Source organism: Mercenaria mercenaria, chromosome 11 (genome assembly GCF_021730395.1).
Source record: "Mercenaria mercenaria strain notata chromosome 11, MADL_Memer_1, whole genome shotgun sequence".
Lineage (NCBI taxonomy): Eukaryota > Metazoa > Mollusca > Bivalvia > Venerida > Veneridae > Mercenaria > Mercenaria mercenaria.
Window position 1 is genome coordinate 64,068,794 of NC_069371.1, and position 12,746 is coordinate 64,081,539.

General features: G+C 33.7%; 1 long non-coding RNA gene across 1 annotated transcript; it reads left to right on the top strand.

The window, feature by feature from the left end:
• The first annotated feature begins 1,094 nt into the window (after positions 1-1,094).
• Positions 1,095-9,301, top strand: LOC128546618 (uncharacterized). The gene is made up of 3 exons (XR_008366100.1): positions 1,095-1,501; positions 6,020-6,108; positions 6,619-9,301. It is a non-coding gene; the product is annotated as an uncharacterized LOC128546618 (long non-coding RNA).
• The last annotated feature ends 3,445 nt before the right edge of the window (positions 9,302-12,746 follow it).

A 12,746-nucleotide genomic window follows, 5' to 3' on the forward strand; every position in this document is an offset into this window, starting at 1 on the left:
TGTTATTAAGAAACCATCATTAAAAAATACATGTAAAACAGGTCAGCCTTTTTAAGTCAACTAAATCAATGATATAAACTATGTAAAATATAAATGTTAGTATCTTTTCTAGAGATACTGAAATTTTTGTGTTCTTTCTGTTGTTCTTGTAATTCCCCGATCAGGGCAAAATAATCCGACCTGGGTGATATACCCTGATCAGGCACACAGGGACGACACATCGAAATGTGCTTAAAAACTTCGCGCACACCTTCGAGAAGATATGAAAACCCTTCTGTCTTCTTGGCAATGAAAGTAACGAGTATTACTAATTAAGAGGCCTTTATTCTCTGTGACATGGCAACGATCTGAATAAACAGTATTTCGTTTAAAGTCGCTTACGTACAGCCTGTAAGTTAAAATTTAATTTTTGATTATTGTGTAAGTGTGCCGACTCTATGGCTCAGTGGTTCGAGCATTCGACTCGCACCGAGCGACCCGGGTTCAAATCCCACAACAGGCACATGCGAGTTTTCGTTGTAAAAAATTTCGTGTAAACAGTAGAAGTAAGACAGGTCTTGTAGTTGGCATGGTTGACGCCGGACTTAACGTCGTATGGGTTGTTCTTACCTGACAATCATGAAACTGGCAAGGAGACATAATCAGACAGGGTCTGTGAGTGATATACCGCGCACAGGCCATAAAAAGGAGACATCAATAATGTACAAAAAATAATGAGGTATATATGAGTGGTAACTTTTCAGTGACGCCCAGTATATTACAAATATCACATTATGAACAAAGCCTATTACAAACAAACGTTCACTTGTACCACAGAAATAGCTATATGTTATATCTCAAATTGATTTAAAAGAAAAATAAACTAACTCATATAAATAAATATAAAAAGAAAATGTGACATATATATCACAGGATAATCCCATCAAGTATTTCTACTTATTTCCAATGGTGTCCTCGTGAAAAATTATCAAGGTGTTTTAATGAAAACTTTGGCCCAAGAAAGACAACTCTTACTAGCATGAATGATAATCTAAACAAGAATTACATATAATTGTCCATCCCTGATATGTCACAAATATCCCAGTTAGTAAAACGAGTATTGGACAGGTAGATTGTTGGTAAATATGTTGTATAATAATGTGACGCACCATGACATTTTGGGTCCAAATTCGGCGTTACGTCATTTGAGAAAACATCGATTAAAGTTACGTCACAAAAAAAAATGGTGGACGTTACCACGTGTTCGCGGCAATTAATGCATTTCTTGTTTTCAATAATACTCTACCTTGCCACAAGAAAAAAATGAAGTGACATTTATAAACCTTTCCGTGTTTTGCAATTCCGTTTCTTTAAAAATTTCAAATGATTGATAATTTATCGCCCTTTGAATCGACACGCCATTTGTAAACATGGAAGGTCGCGGAGAAAATGAAACTACCAAAAACAATTATTGGATGATTTATTTCGATTGTATAAAGAATGGCAGTTAGCGAATCTCAAGGTAAGTAAGTATTTAAGCGATATGTAGTGTTAAAAATAATATGAATTAAGGCACCGCCTAGCATTGGGGATTTATCTTTTATATATCCGCTTAGAAAGAAATATTCAACGCTCAAGAAAGTGAAACTTTGCTCTAAACTGTAGTTTACATTTAGTGTCATCATACCTCTTACAGCGAATATCATACTTTGCAAAATTTACGGACGTCATTCAGCGTTCTCGCACTAGCTTTTAGAATTTTGTTTTGTTTGTTTGCACTCCACGCAGAAACTTGACGGTCTTTACACTTCCTTACTGTTTTAAAAGTGTTTTTCAGTTGCATGTACAGTTTTCATTACGAAAAAGAAGTAAAATAATCATGTTAGCGCGGTTTACGAGTTTCTATGACTGATTCGGGGTGCTCGGATGTTCATAAAGACAACCAGTCAGCGGATTTTACATAAACCGGAACCGGAAAACATCGAAAAAATTGCCTCAGTATATGCAAACAGCAAAGACGAATATCTATATACGGACGTTACCGTCTCGGGGATTTTCATCCCCGGCGCTTCGCGCCGGTGATAAATCCCCTATTATTTGAGTTCATATCGACAGTTTTGTCCGCTATCTGTTCTGTTCTGTTCTGTTATGAGATTTCCACCGTTGACTTTAACGATGCGCCCAAACTACGTTGGTATAAATGATGATATTACTGTTGGTGATCCACCACGAATAATATAATCCACTTGAATATAATCCAACACCATGAATATGAATCACTACCCCCTTCACACTTAATAAAATTTTGTAGCTATTAGCACATACAAAATTTAAAATAACTCCACTCTTTTTCCTTGAAAAAACTTTCTTATCGTAAAATACTCATTATTACTTTGGTAATATTTTAAGCCCTATTCACTGCATCTTTTTCTTTTAAAATTAAATATTTTCTAATTATTTAATATTATGTTGTCTGAGTTGCATGATAATATATATTTTTTTTCTTTTAAAATTAAATATTTTCTAATTATTTAATATTATGTTGTCTGAGTTGCATGATAATATATATATTTTTTTTTTATGTAGTTCCTAATAAGTAAAATCACAGTTTCAGCTTATCAGAGCATTGTTTGAATAAGTCTGATGAGTAGTTACAGACATGTGCTTCCCCATTTTCACTGTTAATTATAAAGTCTGATTTCTGATTAACCTGAATACTTTTACCTATCTACTGCGTAGTTTGTAGTGTCCTTAGTCTTATTATATGTATCTCATGTAGATATTTCCTAGAGTATATTTCTAAGTATTCAAGCATGAGTTCTGTGATTTCAATGTTTAACATTGTATCTAAGTGAGTGGGATCTAACACTAATTGTGTGAACTGTCCAGAAGTCAATTTCAAAATGTGTTCCACTGAAATCTTAAGGATTGAGGTTATCTTTACAACAAACTGTTCACGGGGCAAGTTAAATTTTTCACATTGGGCAATAAAATGTTCTCTGGTTTCTGGTTGTTTCATACATAAAGGACATGTTGGGTCTACTTGATACTGATTAAATCTTGACCTATTACTCTGTAGTATGTATGTTCCTGTTAAAAGTCTCGCCTTCAGTTCTGCTTTTTGTACATCAAATATATTTGGTCTGACAGTAGAGTACACAGGGTGTGGTTTTCCAACTTTTAAAGTTAATGGATTAATGTATTTCAAAGAGGTCTTCTCACTAACACCATTCCTCCATTCTTCTTCTACCTTGTTGTTTATGGCTTTTATTAGCATAGCTTTCCAAGTTGCTTTATTGGGTGTGGACTGGATGATGTCATAGATTGTCGGAAGTTTGTAGTAAATTAGAAGTTTTCTAGCTTTTGAAAAGATGCTGCTTGATTCAATATGTTTAACAGCGAGCTGTCTCATTGCTATGTTGTACTCTATAGTATCTGGAGTTGCCAGGATGGAGTATACAAGATTAAGCAAGTTCTTGTCCAAGATGTTCTTTGCTGGTGCAATACCCAGTAGGGCAGTGGTTACAATATTTGCTGTTCTTTCTGGAATATGTTGTATTTGCTTTAGTATTTTGATTTCAAATTTTTCCAGTAAATTTACATCTGTTTTTGTAAGAGGTAAAGTCTCTAATCCATATGTGAATCTAGGAACAACATACGTAGTCCATAGATGAGCTTTAACTTTCTGGGATACGCCATTCTTTCCATGGCATCCAGCACCTAATAGAGAATAAACTGTCCTTCTTCCTGAATCAATTTTCTCTTGGATGTTAGCTTTGCCATCTTTTTTCCTAGCCACACCCAGATGTATAGTTTTGTCAGTGATCTCAATTTCTTTTCCTTGTAATACAGGTTTTACTATATTTTGTTTAGAGTTATACTGAATGACCGAGCTTTTCATTGGGTTGATCTTATATCTATTCTTGTTGCTGTATTCTTCAACATTTTTAACCATATTACCTAATTCAATGTCATTATTAGATAATAGTGCTAAATCATCTGCACATGTAGCGTGTGGAATTTTCGTTATGCCAATACGCACACCATCAAAGTTATTTTCTAATTGTTTGAGTAGAGGATTGTTGTATCTCTTATAGTGTCCTGCAGAAAGAACTCCTCCTTGTCTCACTCCCTGAAGCAGGGGAAACCTATGTGAGAGGTGACTGTTCCATTTGACAATTGAGGTCATATCTGTATACAAATCTTTAAGTAAAAGCCAGTCAGCACCTTGAATTCCGTCAAAATAAAGTTTATGCAATAAAATTTCATGAGATACGACGTCAAACGCTTTCTGTGTGTCGAGAGTGGTTAAGAGCATCATGTCTTTATTTGCCTTCGTTTCAAGTTGACATTCCGTTACGAGAAGCGCTGATATCAGACTGGATTTTCCTTTTGTGAATCCATACTGTAACTTGGATTGAGTTTTACTTAAGATTTGGTCATGCCTGTCCGCTAGTATTTGTTCAAGGACTTTCAAAGCTACCGGTGTGACAGAAATTCCTCTGTAGTTTGCAGGGTCATCAAGTTTTCCCTTCTTGAAAACTGGAGTAAGGACACCTACTTTAAGAATACTTGGGATCTGTTTAGTTTCAATGATTTTATTTATTATTTGTTGTAGAGTCTGAATTACTGCATCCTCCCCAAATTTTAAATGTTCTGCAGTGATTCCAAAGATATCAGGGGCTTTGTTGTTGTTAAGCTTGGTTATGGCACTTTTTATTTCTTGATAAGTTACCGGGGTCATGTCATTTTGACTGTTTTCACAGATTTGTTGAATTAACTTTATTTCCTCACTGATTTTATTTTTATATTCTTCATTGAAGTTTTCATCTGTGAAGGGTGAAGTAAGATTCTGAAAATAGTCTGCCCATGCTTCAGTAATTTTCTCAGGATCATCGACAGTTTGTCCGTCAATAGTTAAAATTTCAGTTTGCACTGCAGAGGTTACTCTCTGCTCTTTTATCAGTTTATAGAATGTTTTATCATCCCCTTTGGAATTCATGATTTTTTCTAATTTCTTAAGTTTTTGCTTGTTAAATACTTGTCGTTGTGCCTTCCTTAGCAGCCTTCTTGCTGTTATCATTGCATTACGTTTTTTATTCTCTGGGTTCTTCGGACAGCCATCTTTCTTCCATTCCCACCATGCTCTTTTGCTGTTTTTTGAAGCATCTTTTACAGTTTTGTCATAACATTTAAAGTTTTTTCGTTTCTTGTGTATGCTTCTACTGGGTATACTCTTTTCCTCTGCGATTTTAAGCGCAGTATTGAAATGATTGATTCTGTTTTCAATGTCTTTTCCAAAAATAGCCCGGATTTGACACTAATGACAGATTCGCGGTAGATTTAGCGCAGTTCACATTTTATTTACAAGTGTCAATATATTGTAGACTATATTTTATTTACTAAATTTGCCATGAATTTAACTTTTTTTTAATCGGTTTTGACTCTTATTCAGTAGAATCTGTATGCAAGACAATTACAAGAAGTATTCAGTAGAATCAGTATGCAAGACAATTATGAAGACCTTGTGACTCTGGTGCCAGACAAAATTACAACAGCCAGTCATAATGTTTAGTTACATATTAAAGTTAAAGCCCTGATCATTTTATAAATACAGCCATGCCATGAAAGTGACTGATTAGATATAACTGAAACACATCTATTGTCAGCTTCAACCACTAATTTCTTACATGTATGTCAAATCAGTCCATACATAAAACTTCTACAAGGCATGGTAGATATTGTTTTTACTTGGAAAGAGACAGTTTTGTCCAAAGCTTTTCATGTTAAATTTGCATACTGTTGACCTGGCCATTATTTCTGGATTCCTCACCATTTTGTACTGTTCTTGACAAGTGACTAAAAACCACTTAGTAAAATAAATAAACTTTAGATACATTTTGTTTTGAAAGCCTTGCCAGAAATTCAAACATATTACTCTTTTTATAGAAGTCTTCTAGCTAAATATGTACTGAGCTAACTGCCCAGGGCATTTTTATCTTGCATTTCAGCCTTTTTGAGTATTTTTTTCATTTTACAGATCAACCACTGAGGATTGTTTGCAATGACCTTAAACAGTGAAATGATTTTCCAGGAAGGTCTATACACAACAAGCTGGATTTTATGGGGGTTTGTAAATTTCTTCATACATTTTTACAGTTACTATACTGCTATTCTAAGAAAGATAAAGACATTAAAGTAGCATAAACATAAATGATCTATTTCATTCATAACATTTTAAGAGAAATGATTTTGATTATAGACCAATTCAACAAATATATAATATATTAAGAAGTGAATAAGTAATGACATACAATAATTGAATATACCATGTATGTATTTTTTCATATTTTCAAAATTATTTTTACAGTATTTGTGTTTACATTAAGTTTGATTGCATGAATTGTATGTCTAGTCTGAAGGAATCTTAACTAGCTTATGTATTCTTGAAAAAAACTTTTTGTACATGAATACTGTAAGATTCTTGGATGAGTTTATACTTATCAATCTGCTTTCATTCAGCTTTTAACAAAAAGACTCTCTTAAGCTTAAAAAGATGCTTTACAGTCTTATATTCTGTAACCTTATACTAATCTTATTAAAATGAAGTTCTAATGTTGATGAATTTTTCTTTTGCAGTGAGGAAAGAACTATCAATATGTATATGGGAATGAAACAAGGAATTAATATGTTCTACTGATCATCCAGCTGAAATCATGCCTGTGGAATAGAATGCATGTCACAGATACTGATATGAGCAAATAACTCCATATTGCACAAATAAGGTCATGTTTCCTGCCCTCATGACCTGAAAAAGTTAAAAATTCTAGTTCAAATTACAAATGTGTTTCAAGAAAAAGTAAAACTTAGTCAACTGTGAGAAATATTGGGTAAAAGTAGTGTTTTGATGTCATGTCAGCTGTGAAGTTGTTTGAGAAGCACTATCCTAATTGTTCTAACAATACAGAATTTAACTTATAAATTTTCCAAAACTGCATGCATGAAATACTAAGACATGTCTGTTGAATGAATCCTAGTTGTTTCAAAGCTACAACATGTGTGACATTAAAGCACAACCTTTGGAGGAAACTTTTTTACAATAAAAACTGCCTTGGCTTGCCAGTGTGAGTGTAGGAAGGATTTTTCCAGAAATGGCAGAAAACTACCAATATAGCAGAAAATATTTGTTACTGGCTAAATATAATATATTTTATTTCAAGAATTAATCATGTTAATCCATGGTTATAATTGTGTTAAAAGATATTTTTACATGACATGACCTTTGCAGAAATAGCTAATTTTTTTGCAAAACATTGTGAGTTGCCATGGTAACACAAATTTGAATTAAATTTAGATTTGTTTGATTATGTAAACAGCATGTGTCTTGTTTATATTCTGCTAATCAGACTATGTTCTGCAAGAAAATATCTTTTATGTGTAACCATCAACAAAACATGTTATAACACAAATCTGCCATAAAATGGCAGAGCTGTAATGCAAGTAGGCATATCAGGAAAATATGTAGTTCTCAAAGACATGTTATATTACATAAAATGGTGTTTGTTTTTTATAAATGATCATAATTGACCATTTGTGGTGTAAAACAAATGTATTCTGAACAGATGGTAAATGAATGTTCTGATTATTTCTGGAAAATTTACAAAAAAATACTATTTTAAGAAAATAGTGCACTGCTGCCATGGTAACATTAATTTAACTTTTAAATTATTTTGGATATCATCATATGTAAACAACATCTTTCTTGTTTATATGTTATATATGTTAAGCTGTATTATGTTAGTGAATATAATTAGTATTTTCATATGTAATAATTGTATCAACAAAGCACTATGTTATTACACAAGCCTGCCTTAAAATGGCAATAGTTGTAACTGAGAGAGGTGTATCTGAAAATTATGTATTTCTCAAACAATATTACATTAATTTTCATGGAATGATGTCTACTCTCTTACTTTTAAATAAGAAAACAGACAGCTTTTGATGTAAATATATGGAAAAACACTTCCAATATTCAACTTATTACAACTTATTACAAAGAAATTGCCAAAAATGTTAGTATTTTTGTAAGAAAATACCACATTGTTGCCATGGTAATGTTAGTATTTTTGTAAGAAAATACCACATCGTTGCCATGGTAATGATTCACTGATCAGTATCTAAGTCTTTTGAAATTTTAGCAAACTCACAGTTGATAATAACAGTCTAATAATTATATCTTCTTGCCTGATTTTCTTTCTTACTGTTTAATAGATAAGGTGTCTATAATAATAAGATTAATGTCCTAGTTTTTGGGATGTTGTCTAATCTGATATCAAATAAATTCTGTATCTTATTCAAAAGAATGTCATAAAACAGTTGTCTGTAAACTGTTTGCACACTAGAAAAAGTTAAATGCGTATTTATTTCACATTCTATGTAATTTATTGCTAGATTCATCAAGAGACTGTTAAAAAAGAGGTTAAACAACAGTGTTGCTATAGAAACGATTTTTAGAACATAAATATTTTTATACTACATGAAAGAAAGAGACAAAAAGAAATATATTCCATTAATTGCATGTTGCTTTTGTTATTTTATCATGTATTTTATTTTGATATTATTTAAATATGGTGTCATTATTAAGATATACTGCCTCAATTTTGATACAGTTAGACAAAAACATGGTGTCCGAAAAGTGGTAATATCTCCATGACAACGACTGATTTTTGTTGTCTAATTGAAGATTTTTACTCAGAACGGGTCAGTCTGTCAGATTAGCCCAAAACCCCATTTTTGACCAAAATTGCATTTGGACCCAAAATCTCATGCTCTGTCACAATTATTTCGATAATTCACTGTACAGCATGTGAAGGTTACAAAATAGAAGAAGCTATAATCTTATTGTAACTTATACAAGTGTTCCCCGAAATATGTCATCCTGGCTTTTTTTGTAGAAAAAGTGTATGCCACATGCGTACCATTTTTAAAAATTAAAGACACAATTAAGCTCAATATTAAATTGCTTTAAACTTTAAAAGTGTTGAACATTTGTGAAATTATCACTGCCTCATTGTTGTAAAAGTTGGTTGTAATTCGATTAAAAAATCCAGACAAAATTTGTACATCAAACAAAGTATTTTAGTTTTGATGGATTATTGACCTTTTCAGCCATTCTGGACACCTAATTCTGTGCCTATTTTCAGAACGAGAAACTCAATAAAAAGTATTTAAACTTATCAAATAACGAACTTGTTCCTAGAAAACCACGCAACTTTATTAAGTCAAATATACAATACACGGTATTAATAAAAGGTAAAACATGCAGATTTATTTTCTTACTACCTAAAAGCGTAACAGAAAAATCCCAACTGCCTCTGGTGGGATTCGAACTCGGGTCGCACGGGAAGAAGTCCAATGCTCTAACCACTCAGGCAATGCGTCGACTCCCTACCGCAGTTGTCAGAAATTGGTTTTAAACGTGAGGCTATACGTAAGCGACCGTAACACTTTCCCCTCTTCAAAGGAGTCATCATTGATGATGACGTGAATGACATAGAAACAACAGAAACACTAGATTAAGTCCATATCCCGGACGAGCCCCCAACTTACGACTTGAGAGCGTAACAGAAATTGAAGAGGATAGAATTTTAATTAAGAAAAATCCCAAGTGCGGGATTCGAACTTGGGTCGCACGGGTTGAAGTCCAATACTCTGACCACTGAGCCATAGAGTCAACTCCTGACGCAGTTGTCAGAGATTGGTTTTAAACTTGAGGCTATACGTAAGCGACCATAACACTATTCTCTTCAAAAAAGTCATCATATTATGATGACGTGGACGTCATTTTGGCATAGAAAGTGCCATTTTTGGCATTTGATAAGTCCATTTCCCGGACTTGCCCCCATCTTACGACTAATGGGCTTAACAGTAAAATCCCGAGTGCCTGAGGCGGGATTCGAACCCGGGTCGCACGGATGGAAGTCCAATGCTCTAACTACTGAGACAAAGTGTCGACTCCCTGACACAATCGTAGGAGATTGGTTTTTAAACGTAAGGCCATACTTAAGCGGCCGTCACAATTTTTTTAAGATCTGCAAAGAATATTGCACTTTTATGTCTTTACCCGAACGTAGTTCACATATATCGGCTTGCATGCTCAGATCCGTTTCAAATCAAAGGGTTTAACCATTTATGACATTAAGCCTGCATTACTGCAATTAACATGCAACAACATGAATATAATCGTGCATAAAGCCGATGTGACAAAGTTCTTTTTCCCCCAGTAGAAAACAACAGAAATATATCTGTAGGTTATCTATCATAAATCTTTTTATGACAAAGAAAATCTTTTTATGACAAAGAGGTAAAGAGTAGCGCATGTTCAGAAGAAGTTATTCAGATTCCCTGAATTCATAATTTACGTAAAAAGCATATATAATTGAATAAGAATGCATAAAATTAAATACTTTGAAAAAATCAAATGCATGTCAAACTTCTCTTAAAATAGAAAACGTATTTGCACTGTTATTCTAAGACTGTTTTTCTTTTTAAACTATTAACACCGACTTTAAATAAAATTTGTATCTTTTATCTTGTAATGGTTTTAAAACACATCTATTAACCTGGTTTATTCTATGATTCGCTATTTCGGTATATATTTCTATAACTTGTGTTAACCAGACGTCTTTGTTATATGTTTTGCTGCCGGCCTATTTACCACTGAATCTCTTTGATCTTGAGCAAAACATTTAAAAATTGTTATACGTGGAAAGTCTACTTTGAGGACACTGTCTAGACAGCAACATGCACTGAGCGAATGATAATGCAGAAAATCGTTCAAATGGTACAATTGTTAAAGGATACTAGAATTTCTTCTACGTTCTTCTCTAACCTTGAAACGGTTTTTGCATTTACAAGAGCACAGAGGCAAGATACTACTGCTGGGAGGCCGCACGTTTAATCAATCCTATGATACTTCCCGTTTCACATTGTATAATTAAAAGTGTGTAAAACAGCGGACTTTTATCTTATACTAATTTCTGTTTATGACACGGAAAGGCAAGCTTAAAAACAATCCTAGGGGACTGTGACCGTTTTCACACTATGTACCATTGTGCTTCTAATGGTTGTATCAGTAGCCCTATCACCATCCAATTCATTTAAAGTTCCTTTACGAACATGTGCATGTACACTACATATATCACTTCAAATTGGCAATGTTAATTACAGTTATTTACTGGTGTAGTCATCTACAGTCAAATACAGTCATAAATTATTGCAAGTGTTTTTTCGACGTCTGATGAATTGTTGTTGACATTTTGGCAGATTATAATATTCCATGTCTTATAGATATTTGTCATAATTATTGTATTAATGTATTACAATAGTTCACCTTAAGGATACTGTGATCAAGTAAGCTAAAAAAATCTAATGGTCATAATTCTACAACGAATAATCTGACAAGCCCTTGGTGAGAAATATGCTCGGCCATGCGGAAAACGCAACGACTATACAGACCCTCAAAATGTTCTGAATCCATAGATTGAAACTGGAATATTGCGCAATTCTTAACGTAAAACGGGTTCACAAGTCTTTACCTTTTCACTTTTTATGTCTGAAAACGCGTATTTTGATAAATGTTTCCCAACTTGCGTTACCTGTTACTTGCAGAAACTTGTTGAAACCGAATCTGTTTGAAAGCTCGTGACATAAGTCTTTAGAGGACATTCTCTTCTTTTTCTTATAAAACTAGTTTTTGACCGAAGCAAACACAACGAATAACTGATACATCTGTCACAAATTTAAATATTGTTTAGGATTTTCAGCTATTTAAGCACGACTCGGTCGTAACCGGATAGATTATATAATTATGCATTATAAAATCAAAAACAAAATAGTTTTGATAGGTACCCGTTAAATTACGGAACCGGGCGCCTACGTGGCCGAGTGGTTAATGTCGATGATATCAAATTACTTGCCCCTTACTGATGTGGGTTCGAGCCTTACCCGGGGCGTTAATTTTTATATGAGGAAGCCATTCAGCTGGCTTACGGAAGGTCGATGTTTCTAGCCAGTAGCCCGTCCGTGATGAAATATTGCATGGAGGAGCAGCTGGGGTCTTTCTGAGCCATTAAAGCTGAAAAGTCAACATATAAGCAATAACTGTGTCGATGCGCCGTTAAACCAACAAACAAAACAAAACAAAACAAAAACATATACAAAACACGATAATTCACGTTTTCAAGATGTATATAATCAGTGTAATCGAATTTTCAGTCCTTATGTTGGTGTCATAAAGAAATAAATTGAGCCGCACAATGAGAAAACATAGTGCATTTGCCACAAGCATAGATCCAGACAAGCCTGTGCATCCGCGCAGTCTGGTCAGGATTCATGATGTTAGCTTTCAAAGCCTATTGCAATTAGAGAAACCGTTATGCTGGTCGCAAATGCACTATGTAGGTTTTCACATGGTGCGGCTCAACTTGTCTTAAAACAGTTTGAAATATAGGACACCAATGTCACAATAACATAGATGAAACTAAATCGGTTTGTTTTCTTGAAATTTTACAGGGAAGTTTTACGTGAAGGACAAATGTCAATGTTGCGTATGTTAACAATTGGAACACGACAAAACAGACTTATTGTAACTATAGTATGCAGTAGTTTTTTGGAAGACCTATGTTAACAACTGGAACAAGACAAAACATGGTCATTGTAACTTTGTTATGCAGCAGGTTTTTGGAAGATCTTGTTACATACTTCTT